This window comes from Grus americana, chromosome 2 (assembly GCF_028858705.1).
Source record: "Grus americana isolate bGruAme1 chromosome 2, bGruAme1.mat, whole genome shotgun sequence".
NCBI lineage: Eukaryota > Metazoa > Chordata > Aves > Gruiformes > Gruidae > Grus > Grus americana.
Genome location: NC_072853.1, coordinates 12,725,605 through 12,740,715, shown reverse-complemented (window position 1 = coordinate 12,740,715; position 15,111 = coordinate 12,725,605). Strand labels below are relative to the sequence as shown.

The window sequence follows — 15,111 nt, the reverse complement described above, 5'->3', positions numbered from 1 at the left end:
CTCTGACCCTCCATGACCACGCTTTTACCCTGCAGGCGACCGTGTCTTTTGTGGGACTTGGCACATGAGCACTTTGATGTGTCTCCTGCACTGATTTTGCGTTTCTGTTTATTACAGTGAGAAGTTTTTTCTTGTTTTTTCTTTTTTAAGTTCTTTTGTCGCAGTAGAGAATGAGGCACATCATGCATGCGAGTGAAAGACACAGTATTTTATTTGGTTTAATCTAGTACCTCCCTTATCTGCAAATGGAAACAAAAATAGACTCACTTCGATTACAGAGACATGTATAAAAATTTGTATCTTGTTTTAATGGCATAGCATGGCAGTTCACAAACCACCAAACTGCTCAGGTGCAATGGAGGTTAAAGCTAAAGCAGAGCAAACAGCGATGGATGATCCACATCAGTGATGAAGACCAGCAAAGGCTGGAGACCGCTGGTTCAGCATCTCAAGTCCAGAGCTCACTTTATCACTGCTGGAGTAATAGTCACCATTTTTATTGCTTGTACTTGTAGAATTCCAATTAAATTAGAAAAAACCCACAGCTTATACCAAAAGTTACTCTTCACAATTTCTTCTGTAACCAAAACTCACTCTCCATCATTTCATTATAATACCAATATTAATGATATGGCTGCAAGGACACTCAGCCACCAGCAATCTCTAAGCGGTTCAAATTGTATAATGCTTGACGTACCTACTTTTTTTTTTTCCCCGGACAAATTGCCCAGCAATTAGTTAAAGTGGCTCCAGAAGTCCTGAGACTGAGTTTCCTGAGAAGCTCAGCTTCTGCTGAGGCTCCTTCTCACCAGCTCAGGCAGCTCTCTCTGCGTGCAATTCTCAAAATGTGGCCTCTTGCTTAAATATCTAACTGGAAGATGACCTGTGATGTGCTTCCCACCGTGTTTGATACTGTGACCTCCAGGCTATGAAAACTGCCTTTCAGAGGACTGAACCCATACGCCCAAACTGGCCTCCTAGCTGTCCAAAACGCACATTCGAGGTTTGCCACCCGTGGTGATGGACACAGCCCGTGAGCAGCCAGGAACAGCATCCAGAGCCTCTATGACCAGAAAGCCCCATTTACTATGGAACAGAAATAGCAGAGGGGAGGCTTTCAGTGGAAAATGTGATGAGAATAGAAAGCAAGAAAGTAAAAGCCCTGTCAGCACATTTCATAGACAGTCTTTCTAATGAGGAGATAAACAGATAAAGCTTTCAATCCATGTATGGAGCTTTTTTTTTTTTTTAAATTTGAAAAGAAGCTAACCAAGCACACGGGATTCAATAGAAAACAAAGGCTGAACAAAACATTTTCTGACAAGGCCTAAATAATCTGAAAAAATGTCAATACTAGTGCTACAGAGAAACTGAAGGTTTCCCCCAGTACCTACCCACCCTATTTATTTTCTTTAATGACCTCTTCCTTTCAGATAGCTGGCTGTGCAATGCAGTTAACAAGTACGTATAAAAACCAACCCCCAGTTCTGCATGGGACACCCAGCTTTGCTGCAGCAGCACTGGAAGTCAGAGTAAAGACTGGGAGCAAGCTAACCTTCCCTACAGGAGACAGATCCAAGCCATGCAGTTTGGATCCAGACCTCCCCAGATGCCAGAGCGCCACCAGTGTGGCAAGACTTTGTTCTTATTACACGCTTGCCAGCTATAGTATCTGCCACCCTCTACAACCATTTGACCTGCAAAGAAGCTGTCCTGCCAGTAACATGTTAACTGTTTCTTGAACCTGATGCAATACATTTAAATCAGGTGTGTACACGGAAAGTCAACATTCAAAAGCCAGCCTGAAGCTATTAAGCATCCAGAGAGATTTCTTCATATGAAGATTATTTAAAAAAACATGAGATGGGATCCAGACAAGCAACTTTGCAAAGGAAAGCCCTCTCTTCAGATGCCATGCAGCAACAGCAAGCACAGTGCTCTCCCACCAAGGTTTCTTCCATCGTCACCTGGAATGGTAACCTCAGACGGGGGGGTGGCAGCTTATTTTCAGTGGCCCCTTGAACATCCCCCCCATTCCTGTTGACACTCACCCTTTGGGTGGAGTCTTCAAACGAGTTATCTCCCATGCACAAAGAGATTAAAAGCCAGCAGCCTCCAGTGAAAAGCTTTATATTCTCTATGCTGTGCTCTCTTGGGTAGCTTGTAATACCTTCAAATTTCATACACAGCATCTTCAAAGTTAAATGACTTAGGGGGATTTTCAGCACAATCAGAATCTGCCCTGCAAGTACCACCACAGCTTTATCCCTGCCGTTGTAAGAAACTGCATGCATATGTATAGCTATGGACTTTTCCCTAGGCAAGGTGATACACAGCTACACAAACCCTAAACTTAAAAATGGAAACAAAGCCAGTTAAATATACAAAATCCAACTAAGTGACAATCATACTCTACAGAAACTAAATCTTGTTTTGAGGTTTTTATGTTTCAGAAATTGCATTTCAGATTAGCAGAAGAAAACCATATCCTGAAGAGGCAGCCACAGAAACCCATTACAAACACACATATGCTTAAATATGAGACATTGCTGCCAGACATTTTCAACAAACTGCAAACTTACTGCATATTCAACCATCCTGAGTAGTCCCCAGGGACCATTTTCAATGGTAATATTCAAGATGCGTGTAAGTGTCACCATGTAGGAAGCAGCACAGTCCTGTAACCTGTTACCCAGGTTGTACACACCATGCAATTTAAAGCACATAGGTTTTTATTTTGAAGCAGTCAAGTAGGGCTAAAACCAGCCTCCTGCATATAGTTTTTAATGCAGAAAAGTAGAATTAAATCATTGCCTACATGTCAGATGGAATAAAGTCTAATGTGGTTCCTAATTTCTAACAGCTGGGCCAAAATTATCTCTAGACATTAAGGATCATGACCAGAACAGCAACTACGCCATCACAGACCTCTGGAGTGGTATTTCAGATTGCCTGCGCTGTAGACCCTGGCTCCCTGTACAGGGGAGCCCCTTTTCAGACCCGCTGGCACAATGGCCTAACTCAGATGCTGTGCCTGCCTCTGCCTGCTGCCTGCAAAAGGAGCCAGCAGCCCTGTTCAGCAGGAAGCCCATTTTGCTCGTTGTTCTCTTAAATGAGGATGCCACCGTACGTGACTATATGCGTCTCCGTTGCTGTATAATGCAGTCTGAATACAACCACCCCAACTCTCCCCCTCTCATCTGGATTTGTTCAAATAGCTAGTTAGAAGGGTATTCTTCCCAAATGACAGCATAAGTGTGTTTGTTTTACAAGTCTTACTTTCTCGCTTCTATTTCACGGAAGCAAGCTGGGCTATATTAATGAGAGCAGCGTATCAAGGGAAGCAACAAATTCATCACCACTCAGACTTCCAAGTCCACCGAGATTTGAACAGCCTACCCAAAAAGTTTTGGGCACAAAAGCTTTCTTTCCATTTGAAACAGGGAGACCTCATTACAGGAATTCCTATGTAAAATTCTCAGTCTGAATTCAGTAAGACATCAGGTAAGATAACAAGGACACAGACTATTTTCAAAAACCTCCTCAAGATACGCGTGCTCTCTGAATAGATGCAAAAGTTAATATATCTACCACAAACTACAGATGGGTACATCAGCTGCACCAGCGACTGCTCCCGAGATCATGGAATAAGCCCAAATAAATAGGAAAATGCACCATGAAGTACCTACAGTAAGGCCAACTGTCTAGAGTATCCCAATTTATTAGAATAGTTGGCCAGTTCAACATGAAGTATGATCTTTTCCTTGCACGTTAACTCTAACTTTTGAAATACACCCCGTACTGCCTTCCTCCAACACCTTTTTTTAATTTGAAAGCTAACTTTGGTATTGAGAAACCTGGGTATGCTACTTATTAAATTTTTGAAAAGGAATTCAACAGTTAAGCACTTTTTTTAACTGGGTGTTTCATCTGGTCCAGAGCATTCACCTCTCACTCCCATCAATAAAGGAATTTGTTAATGGACTTTGCTTCAGTCCCACTCACTTTCATGGCATACATCTACAGCAAAGAAGTTTCTACACAGATGGCAAATTTCCAGCATTTGCTTTCAGGCTGCTCATCATGAAAAATACAGATATATTCCTTAAATATTATATGAATCAGAGCCATAACTCAAAGCCAGAAATAATTACCTTCTCTGGACAACATTCAGTAACCCATTCCCTTCTTCCTGGGCCTGTTGGCTGCCTTCAGCACAAGCAGTCATGTTCCTCCCTTTGTCTGCTCCTTTGTTTCTTGTGGTTTAGTCTTTTCCCATTTTTCTCCTCATCTTTCCCACCCCAGCTTTTTACAGGGGTTATACAGGGCTCCATCCCCGGGCTTTTTGTTCTCTGCACTCTGCTCAGCTTCCTCCTGGGGGACCAAACTCCCAATGCAATAATTTTATTGTGATCAGCAGGAGTGCAGCATCCTCAGCCCTTGGAGGAGGGGAAAAAAAAAAAATGAAAAAAATTGTGTTTTCAGTATTCTCAAACATAAACATAAAATAAACGACATGGATGACTCAGATTAGCTCTCTTTTTCAGTCTTGTTCTCTGTCTTAAATGTCTTGGATCGCTTCCATTTTTTGATGATGTTCAGGCATTACTTTAAGTGAGACACTGCCAAAAAAAGACAGACTCAAAGCATGCTCTAGCCCCATTTCCTGATCTCTGGAGACATGGCCACAGACTGACAGACCCAACTATGGGGGGCTGCTTTATGCTTAACCCTTTCTTCAGACTGTTACATCCAGGCTGTGCTCGTGGATTCCTTCTGAAAAGCAGCAAAGATGTGCTTTTCCCATCCATCCTGGTATTAAGCTCATAACTAAGCCTGTGTTTCGGTAATGCTAATATCTCCTTTTTTGATACACATACTGCTGCTTCGTTCAGATTTAGCTTTCCTTTCCCCAGTCTAGCTTTACCAATGCACTTCAAATCATTGATTTCCTTCTGGTTTTGCACTTCTTCAGTGCCTCCATCAGCCTTATGGTGTTTCGACCTTTAAGGAGTACATCGTGCTATTGACGTGTCAGCTTCAGTCTCAGGCTGGTCAACCCATCTAGCTGCCATTGCTCATCTGGTAAAAATCATGATGGTGTATGTTGAGAGCTTCTCTAATGAACTACTCATTCATCCTGTCACCTACAACATGTCTGTCTGTCCTCGCAGCTTCTGCTGTGCTTGATCAGTAGTTTTCGGTTCTTCCCTGTCATATTGATACTGTTGTCATGGTTATACACTGTAAGTATATGGTGGGGGAAAAAAGCTTTCACTGGGTTCAGAGCTGTACAAACTTCACTCGATACAAGCCAAAGTAACCTTACATTTATTAAAAACTGGCTACAAAATAGCTCAAAATATTCCCAAATATTATTATAACTGAAAATACACCCAACTATTTCATAAAAAACATTCCCTGCCCGATTGCTGCTTTTTCTTTGGAAGTCTGTCACACTAATAGCAGCACTGATACTAGCATATGGAGCAGACTGCAGTATTTTAAAGTTGCCAACAAGTTTAAACAAACAAATTGCAGAAGTTAAAGCAAAACTTTCTTCCCAGAAACAAATACTGACACTGGATACAAAATATGAAAATGCCAAGCCAATACAAACATCGAAGGAGACAAAACAAAGCCAGGCAGGAATTCCATTTTGGCATAAGTGACAATAGTTTTGTGCCTGGATCACAGAGCGGTGGTTTCACTTCTGAAAAATGAGATGTCTGTACCCCCAGGTAGGTGGTGAAGCACCTGGCAAGGCCGGGGAGCATGATGCAGAGCACCACATTCCCTCTGCCCAGTGACTCACCAGGTAGACGCTCGCCAGATCTTTTCTGCTGGTGTTTTAATTGTTTCGAACAGGGCAGACTGGCAGTTCCTGGGGGTAGCTCTTCCTAGTAAATACTACACCGGCAGATTACAGACTCCACTGGTGGACAAACCTTGGAGGGAAAATCCAGGGCATGCAACTTCAATGATAGAGACTTGCTTTGATGTGACCTATAGGATTAACTGTAATCCTGGTGTGACTAAATAAGTTATTTGCAGTCTTTATTGCCCATGAAGGAAAATGTAATAACACTCCTACTTCTTTTTGCTCTTCCAGGCTAGCAAAAGACTGGGCAAAAGATAATATGCAATACACTTAGACCCTATTTCACACTAGCTGGCTACTTTTTCCCCTGGTTTGGATGGATGCTGAAGCAAAACTTAAAATATCATGACATTAATACAACAGCAATCCAACTATCGAGAAATTAATAAAAAGGCAATTCAGGCACTCTTGTTAGTATTTCCTCTGAACAAAAGGCATTCTGTAGTCCTCAGCCCCATGTGAACTGCTGCCACACAGTTAAAGAGCAGCTCCATTTGCCTACGCAGGCACTGCACAGACAGAATGGAGCCCTCTTCTGCACAGAGCCCTTTGAGTTACCTGACATGAGCCATTTACATTAAAACATGCGTAACAAGAGCAACTCAATCTTGAAGCACTGTCATTACATTTCCAAACCAAAATGCCAAAGCCTTGCATTTGAACAGCAAGCTCTAGCTGAAATAACCCATCACCCGAAAATGCTGCTTTAAAAGCGTGCTGAATATAGCACCGAATTTTGGGAAGTTATTTTGCTACAGGACACAATCACCTCAGACTAACGTTAAATTTGGCCACTGAAAAAGCAGCAGCAAGCAAGGCAGATTACAAATGACCAACTCTTATCTCATGACCTTTTCAATCAGATGCTAAGTAGCAACTTATCTCAGTGGCAGATCGTTGGTGTCATCAAGGTTGCTCCATCAGATTCTTCCTTCAGTCCAGCTTAATATTACATCAGCAAGTCAAGAGAGGACACAGCCATTTAACCTTCTCCTTTAATTGAGACTTTGCAAAAGAGGAGCAATTTCTTAGGGCTTTTTTCTCTGCTCAGAGACAGCCATCATATTCACACTTAACTATCTGTAGCGCTTACAGGCCTAAGTGGTCCAGGACTAGGTTGTCTCAAAGACATTCCCTATGGGCTGTTCTACGCCATTGCCCGTGCTGAGTAGGGTCTGGGTACTCTACATGGGACTAACACCATCTCATCCAGGTGGTTTCATTTTAACAGTCACTATGCAACCGACTCTGGCTTCTTTAAGTCCCTTCTGGTCATATTTGCTAGAATTAACTTCCAGAACTTGAGGCACAGAGTCCCATCTGTACGTACCCTGGCTTTGCCTCAGCTCAAACGCTAAAAGCTGAGAAGTTCTGGTTGCACACAGTTAAGTAGTGGATGTGAAACCAATCACTTCAGGCATCATTATTCAGAAGCTATCCAGATAGCAGCGAAATCCAGGACCGTAAGAACACACAGGCTCCTGAGCCTGGGCAGATGCTTTTCAACTTAATTGCTTTTCCTGTTCTACAGATTACCCCAAAGTCATTTGTCCCAGTCTGCATTCCTTCAACTGCTTGCTCATGGTAAGTACCTGCTTACTTAGCTGTCCTCGGTCACGTACGCAAGTGTGCACAACTCCCTGCCCACACTCTGCCTCGCCTGGAAATAAAGCAGCTCGTTGAGCTGATTTTAAGTAACATTACACTCTACCTCACAGTTGAAAGCAAACTCATACAGAAGGTCTGACAGACCACAAGACCATTTAGTGGAGAAGAAAACAGCACCCAGGGTAAAAAGGCTAAACTGCCCTATAAAAACACTTTGCAAACTTCTAGGAGGAAACCTGTGCTAAGCATTAGAGGCTTTAAGCAATGGGAAATCACGTGCCTAAGTAACCCTGTGGAGTTGTACCCTCATGCCGAGGCTTGAAGGTTTTAGCCTTACATTGCAGCACATTTCTTCTTGCACAATGGCAGGCTGATCCCAAGAAGAAAAATCAGCTGTGCCCTGCCCATATCTAAAAGGAGAAGGTGCTTTGTTTAACTGCTCAGGTTCAGACAGACTCACAGAAGTCTAGCTTGGTAGCTCCTATCAGAAGCTATAGGATTTCCTTAGTATACATTAGTTCGTTATCTATTACAGTCAATAACATGAAATTCGGCACTGTGTTTACAGAAGGGCGCTGACTGTGCCACAGGCTGCTCTCCAGTGTTCCCGGCGGTCTGAGTGAGGTATAAAACACCAACTGCAACCCACTTCTCTCCCTGAAAAAACTCTCAAGAAAGGAAATCCCAGCATGCATACCTTTGCACTTGATGAAAGTGGGGGGATGGATTCCTTCATATGCATGCAAAAATTTATTTTTAATTATTTTTTTAAATTATCAGCCTCACATGGCCATTTTTGCCACACAGCCTTGAATAACCTAGACACGGGAATGAAATTCAGTTTCACTTCTCACTTGCTGTTACTCAACATTAAGTCCTGCTATTACTCAGATGTAGAAACTTCATTTGCAATAGAAGTGTCTGAATCTTCATTCCCATTCATAGCACCCCAGTGGCCACAGCAGCTACATAAGGACCACCGAAGTAGAGAGGACTTTAAAAACTTTCATACTGCTAACATACAGCACATCAGGCATTTTATCAAGACTAAACCACAATAGCTGCAGCAAAACCCAATCTCTTGTGCCCATTCATCACTGCCTGCATTTAAGTCCGCTGCAGCCTGTCAAGTATCTGGAAGCTCTTCCTGCCATCTGTTTCCTTCCTCCAAGGGTGCTGCAGTTTTCCATCACTGCGCTCGCTCTCTCTCAAAAAAAAAAGTCTTCATTTCTGTGAATCTTAAGAATTTTTTTTTTAAATGAGCTATGTATTTTGAACCTGACTGTGCAGATTGTAACAACTGTCATTTGCTTGGATTGATAAAATTCACCTCGTTACCTGTCTCCATCTTCACAGAGTCACACCAAAATCTATTTTCCCCACCCTTGCTTTGTGAACTGGTAATATTAAACCTAGCCAGTTAAAATGGCAAGAATGCACCAAGCTGTTTCCAGAATGCAGTGGCTTGCTTGCTCCCACAAAAAGCTGTCGCACTAATTGCCAAACCAATTAACAGCAACTAAGCAAGGAGATAGTTCTGTAGAAAGACTTGCTTGAGTTTCAGTGCTGAGTGGTACTTTTATTGTTGCTTTTTGAACACCACGGTTTCCAACAGATTGTTAATGGTATGTTTTCTTCAGCGCTGAGGTTCCTGCAGATGAGCATCTGTCTCCTCTCTGTATGTAAATATTGTCCTTTTCCTCACTTCCTACAGAAGACACCTAGGGATTTTGCCATCGCAGGAAACAGGCTGCCCTAAATATTTAAGGATCCTTTTCCAGTTTTTCAGCAAATAGTCCTAAGTGTAAAGATCTACTTGTAGTTATAACAAAGTCTAGTTTTTCCATAATGCAGGAGGTATATTACATAGTAAACTGTCCTTAGAACAACAAAAAATAATGCAGCACCTGAAATTGTAAGTAATACTCTTGAAGAAACAGTGAAATTAAAAATGCAGACCATTTAAATAATTTACTTTCTGCAGCTACTAGCTTGGATAACCAAAAACTAGGGATGGGCTGGCTACTTAGCATTTCATTTCCCATTTTGTTTTATACTGCAGTCTTCTTGCAGAAGCAGTAGTATGGGATTTCTCACAGGAAAACATTTTCATTTTAAACTTGAGTCTAAAGGACTTGTGGTGGAACATTTACATTAAGAATACCATTGCAAAAGAGTCAGCAGAAACACCATGGTGTTAATATCAAATTTGGAAGTAAAGACTAAAAATCTGTTTATAGTATACTTTGCCACAGGACCTCAGAAAGCAAAGGGGAACAAAAAAAAAAAAAGTCCTGCACCAGATGCATCTACTGTATTTGAGAGTTTTAATAATACCGCCTTTACATAATCTCACTGGAAAACGCCAGGCCAATCTGACCTACATGTTTTAAATAACCTGCTGCTTCTACTTTACGGAGGAGCTGGTATTAAACCATTAGGCTAATAGCCAGAGCTGGCTACTGTTTGGGTTTTAATAAGATCTGGCCCCAGCTGATAAAGTACAGCAAGAAAGAGCTTTGCAAAAGGAAGCTTCGCATGAAAACCTGGTCATGGTAGCACCAACTCAATTTCCTCTCTTAAAAAAAGGCCATAAAGCAGCCACTAAGCTGATCTGCTCCATCTATTAAAAGATATCAATACCCACCCATATTCCAGCAGGTTGTGGGAGCAAAGGCATTTCCAGAGTAAGAATGTTTCTCAGAAGGCTGTACACTTTGCTGTTCACATAAAGAGAGCTGAGCCTTACCCACATTCTCCATGGTTTGAATACTGAGGAGCTCCTCAGCATGAAGACCATGTACCATGCTACCTGCTAGAGCAAAAAACAGCAACAAAATTCAGCACATCTGCTTCCAGAAACTGCAGAAGTGGTTGTAGAAGCCAGACATGAAATATTTGTAATTGTGCAAGAAAACTGGGAGGAGGCTGTGTTGACAGAAGAAAAAAAAACAACCTCACACATTCTTCAAATTAACTCCAAACTGCCAGGCACTGCTTGCCTCCCTTCTTCCGTCCTCACAAGCTCCCCACTATGAAAGAGCAGCTTCAGCGCAGCCATCCCTCCATGCCTCCCCACACATCAGTACCAAGGGTGTCTGTATCCTCCAGGTCGCCACTCCAGCATCACTTCTTTCCCATGAAGGGAAAATAGCAGTAATTCAGAGCATTGCTAAAGAGCATACTGGGATATGTTGGACAAATGAGCCCTGTTAGGTTGGGAATGCTACAGAGTGCAAGATGACCCCTGCGATTTGATCTATGACCATGGGTCTGGCTGAAGCTGCTGCCTCTGGTTATTAGATGAAAGGGCTCTGTCTGTTCTGTCAAATTTCCTTCCATCTTCTACCTGGTCTTTCTCCAAAGCCAACATGATTCTGGACAGCAATGCCTAAGATGTTTCCCAAGGGCTTCGTTACATGGCAACTCCCAAGTGCTGCATCTGAACAGGCCCAAAGAGAGAGCACTGAGCTGAAGGCTCAGCCTTGATAATTCCATCATTGTTACAGCAAAGGCTTACCTACCCACCGTGACTGCAGCACAGCCAACGTCAGTGGTAAAGAGCTACTAAAATTTAAGAAATTGAGCCATCTCCTAGTCTTCTAGCATTTCCAGCACGTTCAGCTCACATTTTTGGGTTTCCTCCTCAAAATTGCTGGAATTCTTTTCCTCAAACATTTCATAAGATTTGCAAAAAAATTGCATAATGTGGAATAAATTATTTGAATACAAACTCAGTAACACTCTGTATCTGTAGCATTCCACAAAGAAAGCCTTAAAATAAAAGTCTTCTCTAAACCAGCAACCAAGTAGCATAGCACTTTTAACTTCTTAAAGGTAGATTTACTTTGGGGTGAACTACATTGTCTGCGCAACCCTAACCATTGCTTGCCATCTGGATTTCCTTTGAGGAACATAATTAACATCAAGTTAAAACCCTACCTCCAGCATCGGGGAGATAATTGAAATCCAGGCAGTCCCAAGACTCTTCTCAAATTGAGGAGTTGCTAAACCTAAATGTAAAGCTGCAACAAGATGTTTATATTAATTATACTAACCAACCATCAAGGGGCTCCTATCTGAGGGCACTTTTCCATGGATAATTCATGGCATCTTTTGAATGATGGTCCGTAATACACTGTGCATTCCTCAACAACACGAACAAGCTGTTACAGCTACTTCAGGCTTCCAGTATGAAAGTGCAGTGGCTGCTTAATTCCCCAAAGGAGCTAATCTCTCAAATATTATCTTGCAGTGATTCCTTTGTCAAAACAGAGAGGCATTTCGTGGTTTAGTTTCCAGAAAAGTACTGCCTTGTAACACCCTCCGATTATCACCATGCAATTAAGATACCTATGAGCTAATAGCCTGAAATTTCAGGCAAAAACGTATTTAAACTTGTTTCTAAAAAACAGCTCAGTGTTCAACTGCTTTTTGTAATGTCTTTCCTATTTTAGGTTTTTGCCATTTTGGGTTTTCCCCTGGAGGTTCTGCCCAGTAAAGCTTTTTGCAATTCCTCTACGTAAAACTACATCATTACACCGATATAGTGGGTAAATATGCCCCCTTTATATGACTAAATCAATTTAACTGACTAGCTACAAAGTTAATCAATTAGATTAACGGTTGACCTACTTAAAGATAGGGAAAAGTATCTAATACTTATTTTCTAGAAAATAACAGGCAATACAGCATCACCATATAAACAGTTGGGCAGCCTAGATAAAGCAGGCTGGAGGCTAAGGGCACGCACAGTAGTAGAACATTGGGTTCAACAGCATGCAAAGGAGTCTACATGGAAGCATTTACTTTAAGTTTGCAGTCATGGCAGGGGGAAGCAGCCGGATGAAGGTTCGCTGTGAAATACTGACAGCTATCTGCTCAACACACTGAGTTTCTCCAACAGGGGCAACTTAAATGATCAAAATTTCCCCCTCTGGATTGTTTCAGAGTTCTTCAGAGTTTGTGGTTTGGGGTTTAACGAGTAGAGGGGAGAAGCAGCAGAAGCTACAATTCCCCGTTCGTTCCATGGTCAAGCTTGCTTTGAAAACCACTCTCAAGGCAACAACCACGTGAACTTCTGTGAACCTACATTTCACACTGTTGCATCGATGCCTTTATAAGCCATCTACCCTGCCGCAAGCTACGGCAGAAGAGGTTTATCTGCATTCACTCTCAACTGCAGTCAGCAGTTACCTCATTGCACATGCTGCTAAGAGCCCTTACCTCTGTCGAGGGATCCATTTATTGAACATCTGATTTTCTAACCCACTTTTTCTATTCAACTGACAGCATTTTAGGCACATCCTGTATTAACAGCTGATTCACACTGTTATACCAAATTGTTTGTTAGGTTGGGGGAAAGGTGTGGAGCTTTCATTGTTGACTTTTTTGTTTTGGAATAAAAAGCTTTGTTGGGAGAAACAGTGCTTCAGACAAAGGTTACATGTTCATGCTTGAGAGCAGAGCAAGCAACTGCCGCTTAGCTAAATCAATCTCCACCCAACACTACAGCTTCTCAGCCTGCACTGTGGTTTCACACCTGCATCACTGGATTAAGACAGTGACTACGGAGTAGAAAGCCCATTCAAGTCTTTTGATGAAAGGCTCCTGTGGCAGTGCCACGCTACTCAAAAAGACCTATTTGTACTAAAAGCCGGAGCTATAGCAATCCTAGTAAGTCATTCCTTCAGCTATTCGTCAATCAACAGACGGGTACATTGACGGAGGCTGCACTGTCTACTGATGAAATGTGCTTTCTTCTGTGCAGTCAATCTGAACATTGTAATTCTAGCTCGTATCAGACTACGTGTAACATCACTTGTAATTAAAAAACCTGAAAAGCAGCAAATAATTCTAATTATGAGAGACAACTGAACAAATGATGTCAGGTTTTATGACAAGGCAGCTATGCCAGAGGCAATGCATCAAACAGCTACGTGACATTAAATTTTCTTCTGAAGAAACATTCACCTGCTCTCTATTAATTTCCTTATTTGATATTTAAGGACTGACAGTGCTGAAAAGTGTGTCATTCCATTAGACAGATAGCTGTCCTGCCTCTGGGGGAACCGCCGTTACTGTAATGGAAAGAGATTTAAGGCTCGTGTGCTGTCAGCCTGGGTCTGCCCTGAGCAGCTGTTCAGAAACCCCGCACAACCATTCCTCAGGAAACCACAGACTCAACAGCCCGGCCAGAAGTTTCCAAAAAATGAAAAGCATCTCTCATCCCTCAAGAGAACGTGGGTAAACAGAGAGGAGAACGAACGAGGAGGGGAAACAGAGGGAATAGTTGGGGTCGAGGCCAGCTTCTGCTGAACATCTCTTGCATGAGGCAATTCAAGGCAGGAGAACTAACAAGAATGACTCTGCTTTGCAAGGTAAATTAGGACAATTCACTCATGGTTCTTGCAAATATGTCCTTTGAAGGTAGTCCAGAATATTTCATTCAGTATCTAATATATACAGAGAAAAATAGATTTATTGTTTGTATTCTTATTTGCTCCCAAAAGTATCCTTTCCTTCCAGTTATGCAAAAATAAAGTCAAACAAAACGACAATTTATTTTATTCATTTTTTCCCAACTTTTCTCCCCAGTTTTCCCAAAGGCTTTTCCTGAGAGACACTCAGTCCAAAATGGCTTCAGTTGCATACCTTCCCTTCAGTCCTGGTCCCCTCAGTAAGTTTTAGGGTCTTTTTACAAGATGCTGTCACACAATTTAGTTCCCAGGGTCATCTAAACAGTAGCACTGTTTAAGGACAGCAGCAGTCCTTGGGATGGATTAATTTCCACCCTCCACCAACAGCAATTTCAATGAAAGATGAAAGCTAAGAAGCAGAAAAACAAATGCTCAGGGGAACCCGATTACAGGGGAGTCCAGCTACTAATGCTGTAAGCGGAGCCTCCTGCCATTTCATTTTGTTGATATATTCAGTGATGGCATAACTTCTCCCAGTCCACAGAGAGGGTACTGCTACTCCCTGCTGAATGTGAAGTATGCAAGATAAGAGATCCCAAATATTGGGTTGCAAATTGTACGTTATTTCCTAATCCTTTCAGACAAGCTGACCATGTTGCTGCTTTTCTGATGCCTGGATTTGTCTCCTGGCACATACCTATTCCCTAGCTTAGAGGTGTGAAGAAAGCTGGGTTTGATATCTTGAAAGCAGCATGCCAGTACTTCTCAGCCCTTCCCTGACCCCTCTATCTCAAAAGCAGGAGCGTCGCTGGTTGAGTGCCATCCCGACCAGCTGGCCCTCTCAGCACTCTTTACAACTGTCTAATATCTTTGTGTGACCTTCACAGCACTAACCAAGTGCGGAGAGGACCAGGCAAACAACTCAAGGAAGAACACTAAAAATATCCCAAACTTGCATTAGTCACAGGACTACAGCCCTGCTGAGAGCACAAGTCACTGCTCACGCTGCATTGCAGCCCTGCTTTTCTAGCTCAAAGGGATTTGTGCATCAAGTAAGCTCAAACTCTTATTTGGGTTAAAATGGCAGTGAAGAAATACAGATCTCTACAGCTGGGTTTTGTCCCATGACCAAGTCAGAGTATTAGGAGGTGGCTTGCTGATCCCAATCAGCGGTAGCATAATTCAGCATTCAATGGCTTCCTT

The 15,111-nt window shown here is 42.3% G+C and overlaps 1 protein-coding gene across 17 annotated transcripts in view; it reads right to left on the bottom strand.

Annotated features, from left to right (window-relative positions):
* The window catches only part of MTSS1 (MTSS I-BAR domain containing 1), a 127,415-nt gene that overhangs the window by 65,061 nt on the left and 47,243 nt on the right, over positions 1 to 15,111 (bottom strand). The window lies entirely within an intron of this gene.